Below are 16,268 nucleotides of genomic sequence, written 5' to 3' on the forward strand. Positions count from 1 at the left end.
GGCTCGAGAGTATAGAGTTGATCATTATACATGAAGAAATGACCACCTTCAACGTTTGGTTTATGTTTTACACGCGTTTTAACTTTTATTGCCGAAATCGCCTTTTCTCGCCGAGATAAGCACGTTTTCTGAAATGCCGCTCTCCCGTCACGCTGAATAATTTGGCATAATAGGTGCTGTTGGAGGCTCGAGAGTACCAAGTTGATCATTATACATGAAGAAATGACCACCTGAAACGTTTGGTTTATGTTTTACACGCGTTTTAATTTTTATTGCCGAAATCGCATTTTCTCGCCGAGTTAAGCACGTTTTCTGAAATGTCGCTCTCCCGTCACTCTGGTTAATTTGTAATAAAAAAAAAGGGCTGTTGGGGGCTCGAGAGTATAGAGTTGATCATTATACATGAAGAAATGACCACCTTCAACGTTTGTTTTAAGTTTTACACGCGTTTTAATTTTTATTGCCGAAATCGCCTTTTCTCGCCGAGTTAAGCACGTTTTCTGAAATGTCGCTCTCCTGTCACTCTGGTTAATTTGGCATAATAAAAAGGGCTGTTTGTGGCTCGAGAATATCAAGTTGATTATTATACATGAAGAAATAACCACCTTTAACGTTTTTTAATGTTTTACATGCGTTTTAATTTTTATTGCCGAAATCGCATTTTCTCGCCGAGTTAAGCACGTTTTCTGAAATGTCGCTCTCCCGTCACTCTGGTTAATTTGGCATAATAAAAAGGGCTGTTGGGGGCTCGAGAGTATAGAGTTGATCATTATACATGAAGAAATGACCACTTTCAACGTTTTTTTAATGTTTTACACGCGTTTTAATTTTTATTGCCGAAATCGCTTTTTCTCGCCGAGTTAAGCACGTTTTCTGAAATGTCGTTCTCCCGTCACTCTGGTTAATTTGTCATTAAAAAAAAGTGCTGTTGGAGGCTCGAGAGCACCAAGTTGATCATTCTACATGAAGAAATGACCACCTGAAACGTTTGGTTTATGTTTTACGCGCGTTTTTATTTTTCTTGCCTCAATCGCATTTCCTCGCCGAGATAAGCATCCATCCATCCATTTTCTGAACCGCTTAGTCCCCACGGTGGTCGCAGGCGTGCTGGAGCCTATCCCAGCCATCATCGGGCAGTAGGCGGGGGACACCCTAAACTGGTTGCCAACCAATCGCAGGGCACACAGAGACGAACAACCATTCGCACTCGCACTCACACCTAGGGACAATTTGGAGTGCTCAATCGGCCTATCAAGCATGTTTTTGGGATGTGGGAGGAAACCGGAGTGCCCGGAGAAAACCCACGCGGACACGGAGAGAACATGCAAACCACACAGGGAGGGCCGGAGGTGGAATTGAACCCACACCCTCCTAACTGTGAGGCGGACGTGCTACCCACTGCTCCACCGAGCCGCATAAGATAAGCACGTTTTCTGAAATGTCGCTCTCCCGTCACTCTGGTTAATTTGGCATAACAAAAAGGGCTGTTGGGGGCTCAAGAGTATAGAGTTGATCATTATACATGAAGAAATGACCACCTTCAACGTTTGGTTTATGTTTTACACGCGTTTTAATTTTTATTGGCGAAATCGCCTTTTCTCGCCGAGTTAAGCACGTTTTCTGAAATGTCGCTCTCCCGTCACTCTGGTTAATTTGGCATAATAAAAAGGGCTGTTGGTGGGTCGAGAGTATCAAGTTGATCATTATACATGAAGAAATAACCACCTTTAACGTATTTTTTATGTTTTACACGCGTTTTAATTTTTATTGCCGAAATCGCATTTTCTCGCCGAGTTAAGCACGTTTTCTGAAATGTCGCTCTCCCGTCACTCTGGTTAATTTGGTGTTGGAATAATCTCGGGGGGAGCCTTGGCCTGCTAGACCAGGAGGCCTTATCTTTTACGAGTTTACGACTCTCCTTTAAACTAAATACTTAGTTTTACACGCATTTAATTTCTTTTACGAGTTTACGAGTTTAAGGAATGTCTTTTGATCTCCGACAGCCTTATGGTTCCTTCCTGTCCTTATGTTACTTTTGTGTTTGTTTTATAAGAGGCCTTCACTAACAATGAGCAGAGCTTCTTTGCATAGGCGAAATGTTCTTTGTTCAGTTTAAAGGGACTTCATTCCTTTTAGTTAACTGTAGCTTTGATTCAATGATTGTAGATGATCGAAACTGGTTATATACAGTTTGACGTAGTCACATTAAAGTTATTCCATATTTACTCAATGTTCGTTTAAGGAACTGTATACCAGTTACCTTACATTTACTTAATATGTGTTGAAATGTTTAGGTAGGGCTAGATATTATTATTATTATTATTATGTGTTGTGTTAGTTTACTAAGAAGATAAACTTAGCAAGGGTTTAGTTGCATTGTTCCACAGGTAAGCGGCATTCAACGTGTTTCAAGTTATCTGATCACAGTCGAGGAGGAGTCGGCCACCCATGGAGAGGACAACTGGTTGAGGGAAGAGAGCAGACTCTGCAGTCCCATTGCAGGGGTCGAGGGCCGACAAGTGCTAGGTCACACTACACTACATTCCTTAGCTAATCAGCGTTGCTACAACCACTATCTCTCCTCCCTTTAGTGTGGCAACGCCTCTGTAACCAGGGCAACCAAGACATTAAAAAGAGGAGCACGTGGAGGAGGAACTCAGAACTGGTGGAGATTGTAACTGAGCTTTCTTTCTCTATCGTTCTCCTCGCGAGTAAACTCATCCTAGTTGTCTTCTCCTCTTTGTTCCAGCATGTGATTTAATGTCTGATCATATTTAGACCCAACAAAAGTATTAGAACCAAGTGCTAAGATCCTTTGAAATGATTGACCAACTGCAGAGGAAGCAATCAGAGGTGTTCTGTTTACACAACATCGTAAAAACGCCCCTGCTGTGACACCCTGAGAAGCCAGGGGTTCACCCCCAACTTGGCCACTCTCACCCCCACCCTACTTCTCTCAATAAATACTCTCTTGCAAGAATCTAAAGTCAGACTTTGTTTGAACATTGCTGTACCTACAGTAACGAACAAATTCTCCACTTGCAAGTGCTTAAAGGGCATACGGTCTCCCGTGTGGTTCTTGCAAAATAAGTTAGAGTGAACATCACTAACAGGGACCACTGCTTTAAAGCACTGAATTAAGGTTCCGGTCTCTCATGAGGAGACCGGTAAAAGAAGGCACACACATTCCATGTGAAACATAAGTGACGATGGGTAAACTTCCATGTGCAACAATCAACGTATAGACAGTCTGAACTTCCCAATACTTCATTCGAGAGCAACGATTGAAAGAAGTTTGGAGGCTGTTTAACAATAGGAAACAACGAGCTCCAGATTGCAGAAAATATTTTCAATTACTCAATGAAGCTCCGGGCCATGGCCTCAGAACGCTCCATCCGCGCTACCCAGCAGCCGATCAGTCAAAACTCTTTCTGTCCACTCATCGCCAATCAAGCATTAGGTACCAACACTTGCAACTGGATTCTGGTTGTCTTTGAAGTCGTTTCGCCTGTTGTGATTGATTCGGTACAATCAAGGTATGGTGTTGTTTCTGTAGGGCACATGTGCCTGTTGCGCCTCCTACGGCGCCTTGAGTGAGCGGCAGGGTCATCAACCGGGGACCATTGCTCATCAGAGTTTCGCTCATTTTAACCCTGGAACGCGTCCTGGTGGAGACGTCCCTGCCCCCCCCCCTGCAGCTGGCCCATTTTACTGCCTTGATTTTCAATCTTTATCTCTCCTCCTCAGCCACAGCCAGAAGCTTCCCTTCTCTGCTTCCTCAGTCAGGGCTTTCGTTGCCCTTCCCTTCGGAGCTTAGCCACAGTTGTTCACACATCACGAAGCAGCCTTGTCGAAGTCGATGTGCTGACGTAGCCCCGACAGCCCTCTTCAACAGGGTAGGTGGTCGTGGACCAACCTACCTTTTCTGCGTATTTTTGCTTTCCGGGTAACTGGCTCTTGTAGATGATCACCAGGCCTTCTGCGAGTTTTTTCTTCTCTGGTACATTATAAACAAGGCGGTGTATGACAGCACTAACCTGGTTGCTGGTGGGGAAACCAGCTATGTATTCTGATTCCAAAGTTTTAATATAATTGTCAAGAAAATTCCATACAGTAGCTCAGCGATCAGGTATTGTGGCCGAGCGGTCTAAGGTGCTGGATCTAAAGCTCCAGTCTCTCCTGAGGTGTCAGTTCAAATCCCACCACAGCCACTTCTGCATCAATTCAGGTCTGGTTTTCTTGCCCAATTCCTGTCAGTGCAGCTGGAAAATATCAAGACCCTTCAAAAGTCTTTGCGAAATATGAATCTTTGCCTTTTATTCAAACCTGGAGTACCCATTTAATATGTAACTGCACTGTGTATTTGGGTGAGAATGATGAAAGAAGGGACATATATGCCTCATAAACTGTGTGCATTGAGGATGGGTCAACTTCCATGCAGCACAACCAACGTGCGGAAAATACGGGCACGACATTTCTTCTCAATACAACAACTCGAGAGAGGGTCCAAAGCTTTCCAAAGGATACAAGTTACAAATAGCAGAGGATGGTCTCGATCCATCGACCTCTGGGTTATGGGCCCAGCACGCTCCCGCTGCGCCACTCTGCTAGTAATTCATAATGTCCTCTAATTGGCAAACAAGCATTTGGTTCCAACTTAGAGCTGGATTTTGATTGTCACTCATATTGTTTCGCCTCTGTTGTGTACAGGCTTCATTACATTATGAATAAAGCTCAGTCGGGAAGCACTAACCTGGATGCTGGTGGAAAAAAACAACTTATCCGCCTTCACGTTTTAATAGAATTGTCAACAAAATTCATTGTCAAGACTGCAGCCGGTAGGTAGTGTGGCCGAGCGGTCTAAGGTGCTGGATTTAGGCTCCAGGCACTCCTGAAGTGAGGGTTCAAATCCTGCCACATCAGTTTCACTCTATACTTCTGGCCCAACTCTTTTCGGCGCAGCTATTGGGTACATATGATGACCCTGGAAAGTTCTTTGCGATTTATCAATCTTTGCCTTTCATGTTCATCGGGACTACCTTTTTAAGAGGTACCTACACTGTGTATTTGGATAGAGACTGCTGAAAGGAGACACATATATGCCTCGTGAACAAATAAGTCGGCAGACAAGTTTGCCGATTTATTAGTGCCCAGAAGAGCAGCACTCTGTTCCGTACTGTAACCGTCGGTGAGAATGGGTTGACAGGGATGCCTGTAAGCGAGTCCGTCACTCGTATATTCCATCGCTTCTCGGCCTTTTGGCTAAGATCAATTGTAGTATATGTTCCGCTATGGTAGCTCCCCATGCTGCCATGCGGAGGCACCAGAGTGTACGCTTTTGTCACGTCTCGTACCCAGCCGTTCCACCATGTGTCTGTTGTCATGGTTTCTGTCTGTGTGCTCGCCCCTCCCCTCCTGTGTGCCCCTGATTAGTTTGATTATTCTCACCTGCCTCTTGTTACCTGTCATGTATATAAGTCCTGTCTGCCCCTCATGCCCAGTCGGAGAGGGTCACGTCAGGGAGGGCATCCCTTGGAGAGGCTGAGCGATTGGACGAATGGAAGACGAGGTGATCCGACACCATAGAGGGACGGTGTCGTGACGTAGAGACGGAAGTTTGGTTGCGGCGCGGCATTGACACGTATTCGAGGAGCGTTTGCTTGGAACTGCACAAAACTTGTATGGAAATTCTTCCAAAAGAACCTAGGATTTGAATATTTCGAAGGTAGCGAGCCAGTTATGGCGGCGCTGGGCTGAGGGGGAAAAAAAAAAAAAAAAAAAAAATTGCGCCATAACACATTACGCCTGCTATTATTCTCTTCTCTGGCCATGGCTGGGTCACAGGAAGGTGGTAGTTGGGGTATGGATGAGGGGGATAAGGAAGAGGAGGGGAGTGGGAGTTGGGAAATGGTGGGGAGTAGGGGAGTGAAGCGTCTCAGGGAAGTTGCAGAAAGGCAGAGGAAAGAGGAGACATGGAGGGTTGTAGTAAGGTTTGAAGGAGAGGGTGGAGTGAAGGGTATGGATCCAGTTAAATTGACCAAAGTAATTGGAAAACAGGTTGTAGAGGTGGAGTTTGCGAAAGTGTTGAATGACGGCAATCTGTTGCTTGTGTGTACCTCTGAGGAGCAGGTTGCAAAAGCTCAAAGGCTGCAGGTGGTTGGGAAGAGTGTGGTGGAAAAGGTGGCGAGGGTGGGAGGAGAAGGAAGTAAAGGTGTGATATATGGGATTCCAGTGTCTATGGATGTGAAGGAGATTGTGAGGAGCCTCAAGATGAAGTGTGATGTGGTGCAGGGTGCGCAGCGGTTGACTAGGGGGGTTGAGAAGAGTGTCACTGAGTCTGTGCTAGTGCTATTCAGTTCGAAGGAGATACCTGAGGAGGTGTATCTCGGATTCATGAGGTACAGAGTGAGAGACTATGTGCAGAAGCCAATGAGGTGTTTTAAGTGTCAGAAGTTTGGGCATGTGGCAAAGTTCTGTAGAGGGGTCAATAGATGTGCTAAGTGTGGGGGAGACCATGAGTATGGGGAGTGTGGTGAGGGAGTGAGTCCGAAATGCTGCAATTGTGGTGGGAAGCACAGCGCGGCGTACTGGGGATGTGAAGTGATGAGAAGGGAGGCGGAGATTCAGAATGTAAAGGTGAAGGACAAAGTATCCTATGCTGAGGCAGCCAGACGGGTGGGGGGAACGGAGAGGAATGGTGGAGGGAAGGTCGGAGTGGAGGTCGGCTCAGGGAATGCTGGGAGCCAGGAGGAGAGGCAGGAAACAAGCAGGGAAAAGGAGTCCAGGGCACAGGGAGAGAAGAAGGAGCTGGTTATATTCATTGCAGGGGTAATTAATGCTACAGCTGAGGTTAAGTCCAAGACTGAGAGGATTCAAATCATCACGAAGGCTGCTATTCAACATCTAGGCTTGGTAGGATTAAAGTGGGAGGAGATAAGGGAGGGGCTGAATGGACAGCCAAACCAGGAAGCAGGTAGTGTAGGGTAATCTGCTGATTATGTTACTCTTGCAATGGAATGCTAGGAGTTTGGTGGCAAATGGCCAAGATTTTAAGAAATTTATTGACGACAGGAGTGTGAAGCCAGATATTATATGTGTACAGGAGACATGGTTAAGACCTAACCTGGATTTCGTTTTGAGTGACTATGTTGTCTTCAGGAGGGATAGGGATCACGGTAATGGAGGGGGGTGTGCAACATTTGTAAGGGAGGGAGTGCCGTACAGGGTAGTGGGTCGAGGGACAGAGCAGGAGTATGTGGTGGTGGAAGTTTGGGCGGGCAGGAGGAAAGTGGGGATAATAAACTATTATAATCCAAGTAAGCAGCTGAAGTTGAATGAGTTGGAGAAGGTAGAGGGACAGGATGGTGATAGTGTTATATGGTGCGGGGATTTTAACGCTCATAATACATTATGGGGAGGGGAAAAGACAGATAATAATGGGCAGGTAATCGAAGATATGTTGAATGGTAGAAACTTAGTGTGTGTTAACGATGGTAGAAAGACTAGGATAGATGTAAGAACTGGAAAGGAATCCGTATTAGATCTTACTTTAGTGTCTGGTAGACTGGCGCCGAGGTGTGAATGGGAGGTATATGAAGGAGGGACCATAGGGAGTGATCACTATCCCATTCTGTGTAAAATGGACGTTAGTGTGGCGTTGAATATAGAGGATAGGAGTGGAAGGTGGGTGTTCAGTAAGGCCGACTGGGAAACTTTTGGGGTAGTGAGTGATGCACTTCTCGGTGCAGGGCGAGAAACTAGTGATGTGGAGGAATATGAATTAGAGGTGCGGCAGTTTATTCTTCTGACGGCAGAGACTACAATACCCAAAAGTACAGGCAGGACTAAGAGGAAAGCAGTTCCATGGTGGAATGATAAGTGTGGAGAGGTAGTTAAGAACAGAAATAGGTCTTTGAGAGTACTGAAGAGGACTCATAATTGCCAACATCTGATTGAGTATAAGAGGTTGCAGGCAGTGGTCAGGAGGACTATCAGAGAAACGAAAAGGGCGTATTGGAGGGGGTACTGTAGTTCTATTGGGAGCACAACCACAATAGGTGAAGTGTGGGGGATGATTAGAAAAATGGGAGGTAATAGGAGGGAGTGGGGTTACCCAATCCTCTTGGATGGGGGCCAGGTAGCTATAACAAATGTGGAAAAGGCGGAAATGATGGTGAACACTCTGAGCAAAGTGCATAGTCCCAATAACCTGGCAGAGGAAGAGAGTAGGGGCAGGGAGGAAACTAAAGGTGTGTATGCAGGGGCTTTTCACAAGAAAGGGTTATTGGAGGATAAGTATAATGTCCCATTCACAGTAGGGGAATTGAGGAGGGCACTGGCTAAATGTAAGAACTCGGCTCCGGGTAAAGATGGGGTTTGTTATGTCCCATATTCTCGCCGAGATAAGCACGTTTTCTGAAATGCCGCTCTCCCGTCACTCTGGGTAAAGTGTTATGAAAAAAAGGCTGTTGGGGGCTAGGGAGTATCGAGTTGATCATTATACATGAAGAAATGACCAATTTCATCGTTTGGTTTATGTTTTACACGCGTTTTAAATTTTATTGCCGAAATCGCTTTTTCTCGCCGAGATAAAGCACGTTTTCTGAAATGCCGCTCTCCCGTCACTCTGTTTAAAGTGTTATGAAAAAAAAGGCTGTTGGGGGCTAGGGAGTATGGAGTTGATCATTATACATGAAGAAATAACCAATTTCATCGTTTGGTTTATGTTTTACACGCGTTTTAAATTTTATTGCCGAAATCGCTTTTTCTCGCCGAGATAAGCACGTTTTCTGAAATGCCGCTCTCCCGTCACTCTGGTTAAAGTGTTATGAAAAAAAAGGCTGTTGGGGGCTAGGGAGTATCGAGTTGATCATTATACATGAAGAAATAACCAATTTCATCGTTTGGTTTATGTTTTACACGCGTTTTAAATTTTATTGCCGAAATCGCTTTTTCTCGCCGAGATAAGCACGTTTTCTGAAATGCCGCTCTCCCGTCACTCTGGTTAAAGTGTTATGAAAAAAAAGGCTGTTGGGGGCTAGGGAGTATCGAGTTGATCATTTTACATGAAGAAATAACCAATTTCATCGTTTGGTTTATGTTTTACACGCGTTTTAAATTTTATTGCCGAAATCGCTTTTTCTCGCCGAGATAATCACGTTTTCTGAAATGCCGCTCTCCCGTCACTCTGGTTAAAGTGTTATGAAAAAAAAGGCTGTTGTGGGCTAGGGAGTATCTAGTTGATCATTATACATGAAGAAATAACCAATTTCATCGTTTGGTTTATGTTTTACACGCGTTTTAAATTTTATTGCCGAAATCGCTTTTTCTCGCCGAGATAAGCACGTTTTCTGAAATGCCGCTCTCCCGTCACTCTGGTTAAAGTGTTATGAAAAAAAAGGCTGTTGGGGGCTAGGGAGTATCGAGTTGATCATTATACATGAAGAAATAACCAATTTCATCGTTTGGTTTATGTTTTACACGCGTTTTAAATTTTATTGCCGAAATCGCTTTTTCTCGCCGAGATAAGCACGTTTTCTGAAATGCCGCTCTCCCGTCACTCTGGTTAAAGTGTTATGAAAAAAAAGGCTGTTGTGGGCTAGGGAGTATCGAGTTGATCATTATACATGAAGAAATAACCAATTTCATCGTTTGGTTTATGTTTTACACGCGTTTTAAATTTTATTGCCGAAATCGCTTTTTCTCGCCGAGATAAGCACGTTTTCTGAAATGCCGCTCTCCCGTCACTCTGGTTAAAGTGTTATGAAAAAAAAGGCTGTTGGGGGCTAGGGAGTATCGAGTTGATCATTATACATGAAGAAATAACCAATTTCATCGTTTGGTTTATGTTTTACACGCGTTTTAAATTTTATTGCCGAAATCGCTTTTTCTCGCCGAGATAAGCACGTTTTCTGAAATGCCGCTCTCCCGTCACTCTGGTTAAAGTGTTATGAAAAAAAAGGCTGTTGGGGGCTAGGGAGTATCGAGTTGATCACTATACATGAAGAAATAACCAATTTCATCGTTTGGTTTATGTTTTACACGCGTTTTAAATTTTATTGCCGAAATCGCTTTTTCTCGCCGAGATAAGCACGTTTTCTGAAATGCCGCTCTCCCGTCACTCTGGTTAAAGTGTTATGAAAAAATGGCTGTTGGGGGCTAGGGAGTATCGAGTTGATCATTATACATGAAGAAATAACCAATTTCATCGTTTGGTTTATGTTTTACACGCGTTTTAAATTTTATTGCCGAAATCGCTTTTTCTCGCCGAGATAAGCACGTTTTCTGAAATGCCGCTCTCCCGTCACTCTGGTTAAAGTGTTATGAAAAAAAAGGCTGTTGGGGGCTAGGGAGTATCGAGTTGATCATTATACATGAAGAAATAACCAATTTCATCGTTTGGTTTATGTTTTACACGCGTTTTAAATTTTATTGCCGAAATCGCTTTTTCTCGCCGAGATAAGCACGTTTTCTGAAATGCCGCTCTCCCGTCACTCTGGTTAAAGTGTTATGAAAAAAAAGGCTGTTGGGGGCTAGGGAGTATCGAGTTGATCATTATACATGAAGAAATAACCAATTTCATCGTTTGGTTTATGTTTTACACGCGTTTTAAATTTTATTGCCGAAATCGCTTTTTCTCGCCGAGATAAGCACGTTTTCTGAAATGCCGCTCTCCCGTCACTCTGGTTAAAATGTTATGAAAAAAAAAGGCTGTTGGGGGCTAGGGAGTATCGAGTTGATCATTATACATGAAGAAATAACCAATTTCTTCGTTTGGTTTATGTTTTACACGGGTTTTAAATTTTATTGCCGAAATCGCTTTTTCTCGCCGAGATAAGCACGTTTTCTGAAATGCCGCTCTCCCGTCACTCTGGGTAAAGTGTTATGAAAAAAAGGCTGTTGGGGGCTAGGGAGTATCGAGTTGATCATTATACATGAAGAAATAACCAATTTCATCGTTTGGTTTATGTTTTACACGCGTTTTAAATTTTATTGCCGAAATCGCTTTTTCTCGCCGAGATAAGCACGTTTTCTGAAATGCCGCTCTCCCGTCACTCTGGTTAAAGTGTTATGAAAAAAAAGGCTGTTGGGGGCTAGGGAGTATCGAGTTGATCATTATACATGAAGAAATAACCAATTCCATCGTTTGGTTTATGTTTTACACGCGTTTTAAATTTTATTGCCGAAATCGCTTTTTCTCGCCGAGATAAGCACGTTTTCTGAAATGCCGCTCTCCCGTCACTCTGGTTAAAGTGTTATGAAAAAAAAGGCTGTTGGGGGCTAGGGAGTATCCCAATAATGTCCCATTTATTCGGCAATAAAATTTAAAACCCGTGTAAAACATAAACCAAACGAAGAAATTGGTTATTTCTTCATGTATAATGATCAACTCGATACTCCCTAGCCCCCAACAGCCTTTTTTTTTCATAACATTTTAACCAGAGTGACGGGAGAGCGGCATTTCAGAAAACGTGCTTATCTCGGCGAGAAAAAGCGATTTCGGCAATAAAATTTAAAACGCGTGTAAAACATAAACCAAACGATGAAATTGGTTATTTCTTCATGTATAATGATCAACTCGATACTCCCTAGCCCCCAACAGCCTTTTTTTTCATAACACTTTAACCAGAGTGACGGGAGAGCGGCATTTCAGAAAACGTGCTTATCTCGGCGAGAAAAAGCGATTTCGGCAATAAAATTTAAAACGCGTGTAAAACATAAACCAAACGATGAAATTGGTTATTTCTTCATGTATAATGATCAACTCGATACTCCCTAGCCCCCGACAGCCTTTTTTTTCATAACACTTTAACCAGAGTGACGGGAGAGCGGCATTTCAGAAAACGTGCTTATCTCGGCGAGAAAAAGCGATTTCGGCAATAAAATTTAAAACGCGTGTAAAACATAAACCAAACGATGAAATTGGTTATTTCTTCATGTATAATGATCAACTCGATACTCCCTAGCCCCCAACAGCCATTTTTTCATAACACTTTAACCAGAGTGACGGGAGAGCGGCATTTCAGAAAACGTGCTTATCTCGGCGAGAAAAAGCGATTTCGGCAATAAAATTTAAAACGCGTGTAAAACATAAACCAAACGATGAAATTGGTTATTTCTTCATGTATAGTGATCAACTCGATACTCCCTAGCCCCCAACAGCCTTTTTTTTCATAACACTTTAACCAGAGTGACGGGAGAGCGGCATTTCAGAAAACGTGCTTATCTCGGCGAGAAAAAGCGATTTCGGCAATAAAATTTAAAACGCGTGTAAAACATAAACCAAACGATGAAATTGGTTATTTCTTCATGTATAATGATCAACTCGGTACTCCCTAGCCCCCAACAGCCTTTTTTTTCATAACACTTTAACCAGAGTGACGGGAGAGCGGCATTTCAGAAAACGTGCTTATCTCGGCGAGAAAAAGCGATTTCGGCAATAAAATTTAAAACGCGTGTAAAACATAAACCAAACGATGAAATTGGTTATTTCTTCATGTATAATGATCAACTCGATACTCCCTAGCCCCCAACAGCCTTTTTTTTCATAACACTTTAACCAGAGTGACGGGAAAACGGCATTTCAGAAAACGTGCTTATCTCGGCGAGAAAAAGCGATTTCGGCAATAAAATTTAAAACGCGTGTAAAACATAAACCAAACGATGAAATTGGTTATTTCTTCATGTATAATGATCAACTCGATACTCCCTAGCCCCCAACAGCCTTTTTTTTCATAACACTTTAACCAGAGTGACGGGAGAGCGGCATTTCAGAAAACGTGCTTATCTCGGCGAGAAAAAGCGATTTCGGCAATAAAAATTAAAACGCGTGTAAAACATAAACCAAACGATGAAATTGGTTATTTCTTTATGTATAATGATCAACTCGATACTCCCTAGCCCCCAACAGCCTTTTTTTTCATAACACTTTAACCAGAGTGACGGGAGAGCGGCATTTCAGAAAACGTGCTTATCTCGGCGAGAAAAAGCGATTTCGGCAATAAAATTTAAAACGCGTGTAAAACATAAACCAAACGATGAAATTGGTTATTTCTTCATGTATAATGATCAACTCGATACTCCCTAGACCCCAACAGCCTTTTTTTTCATAACACTTTAACCAGAGTGACGGGAGAGCGGCATTTCAGAAAACGTGCTTATCTCGGCGAGAAAAAGCGATTTCGGCAATAAAATTTAAAACGCGTGTAAAACATAAACCAAACGATGAAATTGGTTATTTCTTCATGTATAATGATCAACTCGATACTCCCTAGCCCCCAACAGCCTTTTTTTTCATAACACTTTAACCAGAGTGACGGGAAAACGGCATTTCAGAAAACGTGCTTATCTCGGCGAGAAAAAGCGATTTCGGCAATAAAATTTAAAACGCGTGTAAAACATAAACCAAAGGCTGAAATTGGTTATTTCTTCATGTATAATGATCAACTCGATACTCCCTAGCCCCCAACAGCCTTTTTTTTTATAACACTTTAACCAGAGTGACGGGAGAGCGGCATTTCAGAAAACGTGCTTATCTCGGCGAGAAAAAGCGATTTCGGCAAAAAAAATTAAAACGCGTGTAAAACATAAACCAAACGATGAAACTGGTTATTTCTTCATGTATAATGATCAACTCGATACTCCCTAGCCCCCAACAGCCTTTTTTTTCATAACACTTTAACCAGAGTGACGGGAGAGCGGCATTTCAGAAAACGTGCTTATCTCGGCGAGAAAAAGCGATTTCGGCAATAAAATTTAAAACGCGTGTAAAACATAAACCAAACGATGAAATTGGTTATTTCTTCATGTATAATGATCAACTCGATACTCCCTAGCACCCAACAGCCTTTTTTTTTCATAACACTTTAACCAGAGTGACGGGAGAGCGGCATTTCAGAAAACGTGCTTATCTCGGCGAGAAAAAGCGATTTCGGCAATAAAATTTAAAACGCGTGTAAAACATAAACCAAACGATGAAATTGGTTATTTCTTCATGTATAATGATCAACTCGATACTCCCTAGCCCCCAACAGCCTTTTTTTTCATAACACTTTAACCAGAGTGACGGGAGAGCGGCATTTCAGAAAACGTGCTTATCTCGGCGAGAAAAAGCGATTTCGGCAATAAAATTTAAAACGCGTGTAAAACATAAACCAAACGATGAAATTGGTTATTTCTTCATGTATAATGATCAACTCGATACTCCCTAGCCCCCAACAGCCTTTTTTTTCATAACACTTTAACCAGAGTGACGGGAGAGCGGCATTTCAGAAAACGTGCTTATCTCGGCGAGAAAAAGCGATTTCGGCAATAAAATTTAAAACGCGTGTAAAACATAAACCAAACGATGAAATTGGTTATTTCTTCATGTATAATGATCAACTCGAGTCGAGCTCCAGGGAGAGAGGCTGATTTTTCGCTTTTTGAGGCCGACCGACGAACCGGCGCGGGGCGGACTCAAAAGCTCGCAGAGCCGTAGGCACTTAGAAAAGTTTCGCCTTTGGCTGTGAGCTCCAGGGGGAGAGGCTGGTTTTGCGTTATTTCAGGCCGGCTGGAGAACCGGCGCGGGTCGGACGCACAATCCCCGCAGAGCCGTGGGCACTTAGAAAATTTTCGCCAAGTTGGCTCTGAGCGCCTGGTACCTAATATGGAAGTATAGAGGCCAACTTTCGGGCAAGATCACGCCGCGTTAGGCTTCCAGGACCCCGGCTAAGCAATTTTACCGGGCCGCCCGGTTCTTTTTTTGAACCAGCCCGGTTCTTTTTACACTTCCAGCTGGAGCTCAGCAGCGGCTTTTGGCGCAAGATCACGCCGGGTTAGGCTTCCAGGACCTCGGCTAAGCAATTCTACCGGGCCGCCCGGTTCTTTTTTTGAACCAGCCCGGTTCTTTTTACACTTCCAGCTGGAGCTCACGAGCGGCTTTTGGGACAAGATCACGCCGTGTTAGGCTTCCAGAGCCCCGGCTAAGCAATTTTACCGGCCCGCCCGGTTCTTTTTTTTTTAACCAGCCCGGTTCTTTTTACACTTCCAGCTGGAGCTCAGCAGCGGCTTTTTGGACAATATCACGCCGGGTTAGGCTTCCAGGACCCCGGCTAAGCAATTTTACCGGGCCGCCCGGTTCTTTTTTTTAACCAGCCCGGTTCTTTTTACACTTCCAGCTGGAGCTCACGAGCGGCTTTTTGGACAAGATCACGCCTGGTTAGGCTTCCAGAGCCCCGGCTAAGCAATTTTAACGGGCCGCCCTATTCTTTTTTTTAACCAGCCCGGTTCTTTTTACACTTCCAGCTGGAGCTCAGCAGCGGCTTTTTGGACAAGATCACGCCGTGTTAGGCTTCCAGAGCCCCGGCTAAGCAATTTTACCGGGTCGCCCGATTCTTTTTTTAACCAGCCCGGTTGTTTTTACACTTCCAGCTGGAGCTCAGCAGCGGCTTTTTGCACAGTATCACGCCGGGTTAGGCTTCCAGGACCCCGGCTAGGCAATTTTACCGGGCCGCCCGGTTCTTTTTTTTAACCAGCCCGGTTCTTTTTACACTTCCAGCTGGAGCTCAGCAGCGGCTTTTTGGACAAGATCACGCCGTGTTAGGCTTCCAGAGCCCCGGCTAAGCAATTTTACCGGGTCGCCCGGTTCTTTTTTTTAACCAGCCCGGTTCTTTTTACACTTCCAGCTGTAGCTCAGCAGCGGCTTTTTGGACAAGATCACGCCGTGTTAGGCTTCCAGAGCCCCGGCTAAGCAATTTTACCGGGTCGCCCGGTTCTTTTTTTAACCAGCCCGGTTCTTTTTACACATCCAGCTGGAGCTCAGCAGTGACGGGAGAGCGGCATTTCAGAAAACGTGCTTATCTCGGCGAGAAAAAGCGATTTCGGCAATAAAATTTAAAACGCGTGTAAAACATAAACCAAACGATGAAATTGGTTATTTCTTCATGTATAATGATCAACTCGATACTCCCTAGCCCCCAACAGCCTTTTTTTTCATAACACTTTAACCAGAGTGACGGGAGAGCGGCATTTCAGAAAACGTGCTTATCTCGGCGAGAAAAAGCGATTTCGGCAATAAAATTTAAAACGCGTGTAAAACATAAACCAAACGATGAAATTGGTTATTTCTTCATGTATAATGATCAACTCGATACTCCCTAGCCCCCAACAGCCTTTTTTTTCATAACACTTTAACCAGAGTGACGGGAGAGCGGCATTTCAGAAAACGTGCTTATCTCGGCGAGAAAAAGCGATTTCGGCAATAAAATTTAAAACGCGTGTAAAACAAA

At 43.8% G+C, this 16,268-nt stretch overlaps 1 pseudogene; it reads left to right on the forward strand.

Annotated features, from left to right (window-relative positions):
• Window positions 1-5,242: 5,242 nt before the first annotated feature.
• LOC147038577 (U2 spliceosomal RNA) lies at window positions 5,243-5,339 on the forward strand (annotated as a pseudogene).
• Window positions 5,340-16,268: the final 10,929 nt, after the last annotated feature.

Source organism: Syngnathus leptorhynchus, unplaced genomic scaffold, assembly GCF_054491065.1.
Source record: "Syngnathus leptorhynchus isolate UIUO unplaced genomic scaffold, UIUO_Slep HiC_scaffold_48, whole genome shotgun sequence".
Lineage (NCBI taxonomy): Eukaryota > Metazoa > Chordata > Actinopteri > Syngnathiformes > Syngnathidae > Syngnathus > Syngnathus leptorhynchus.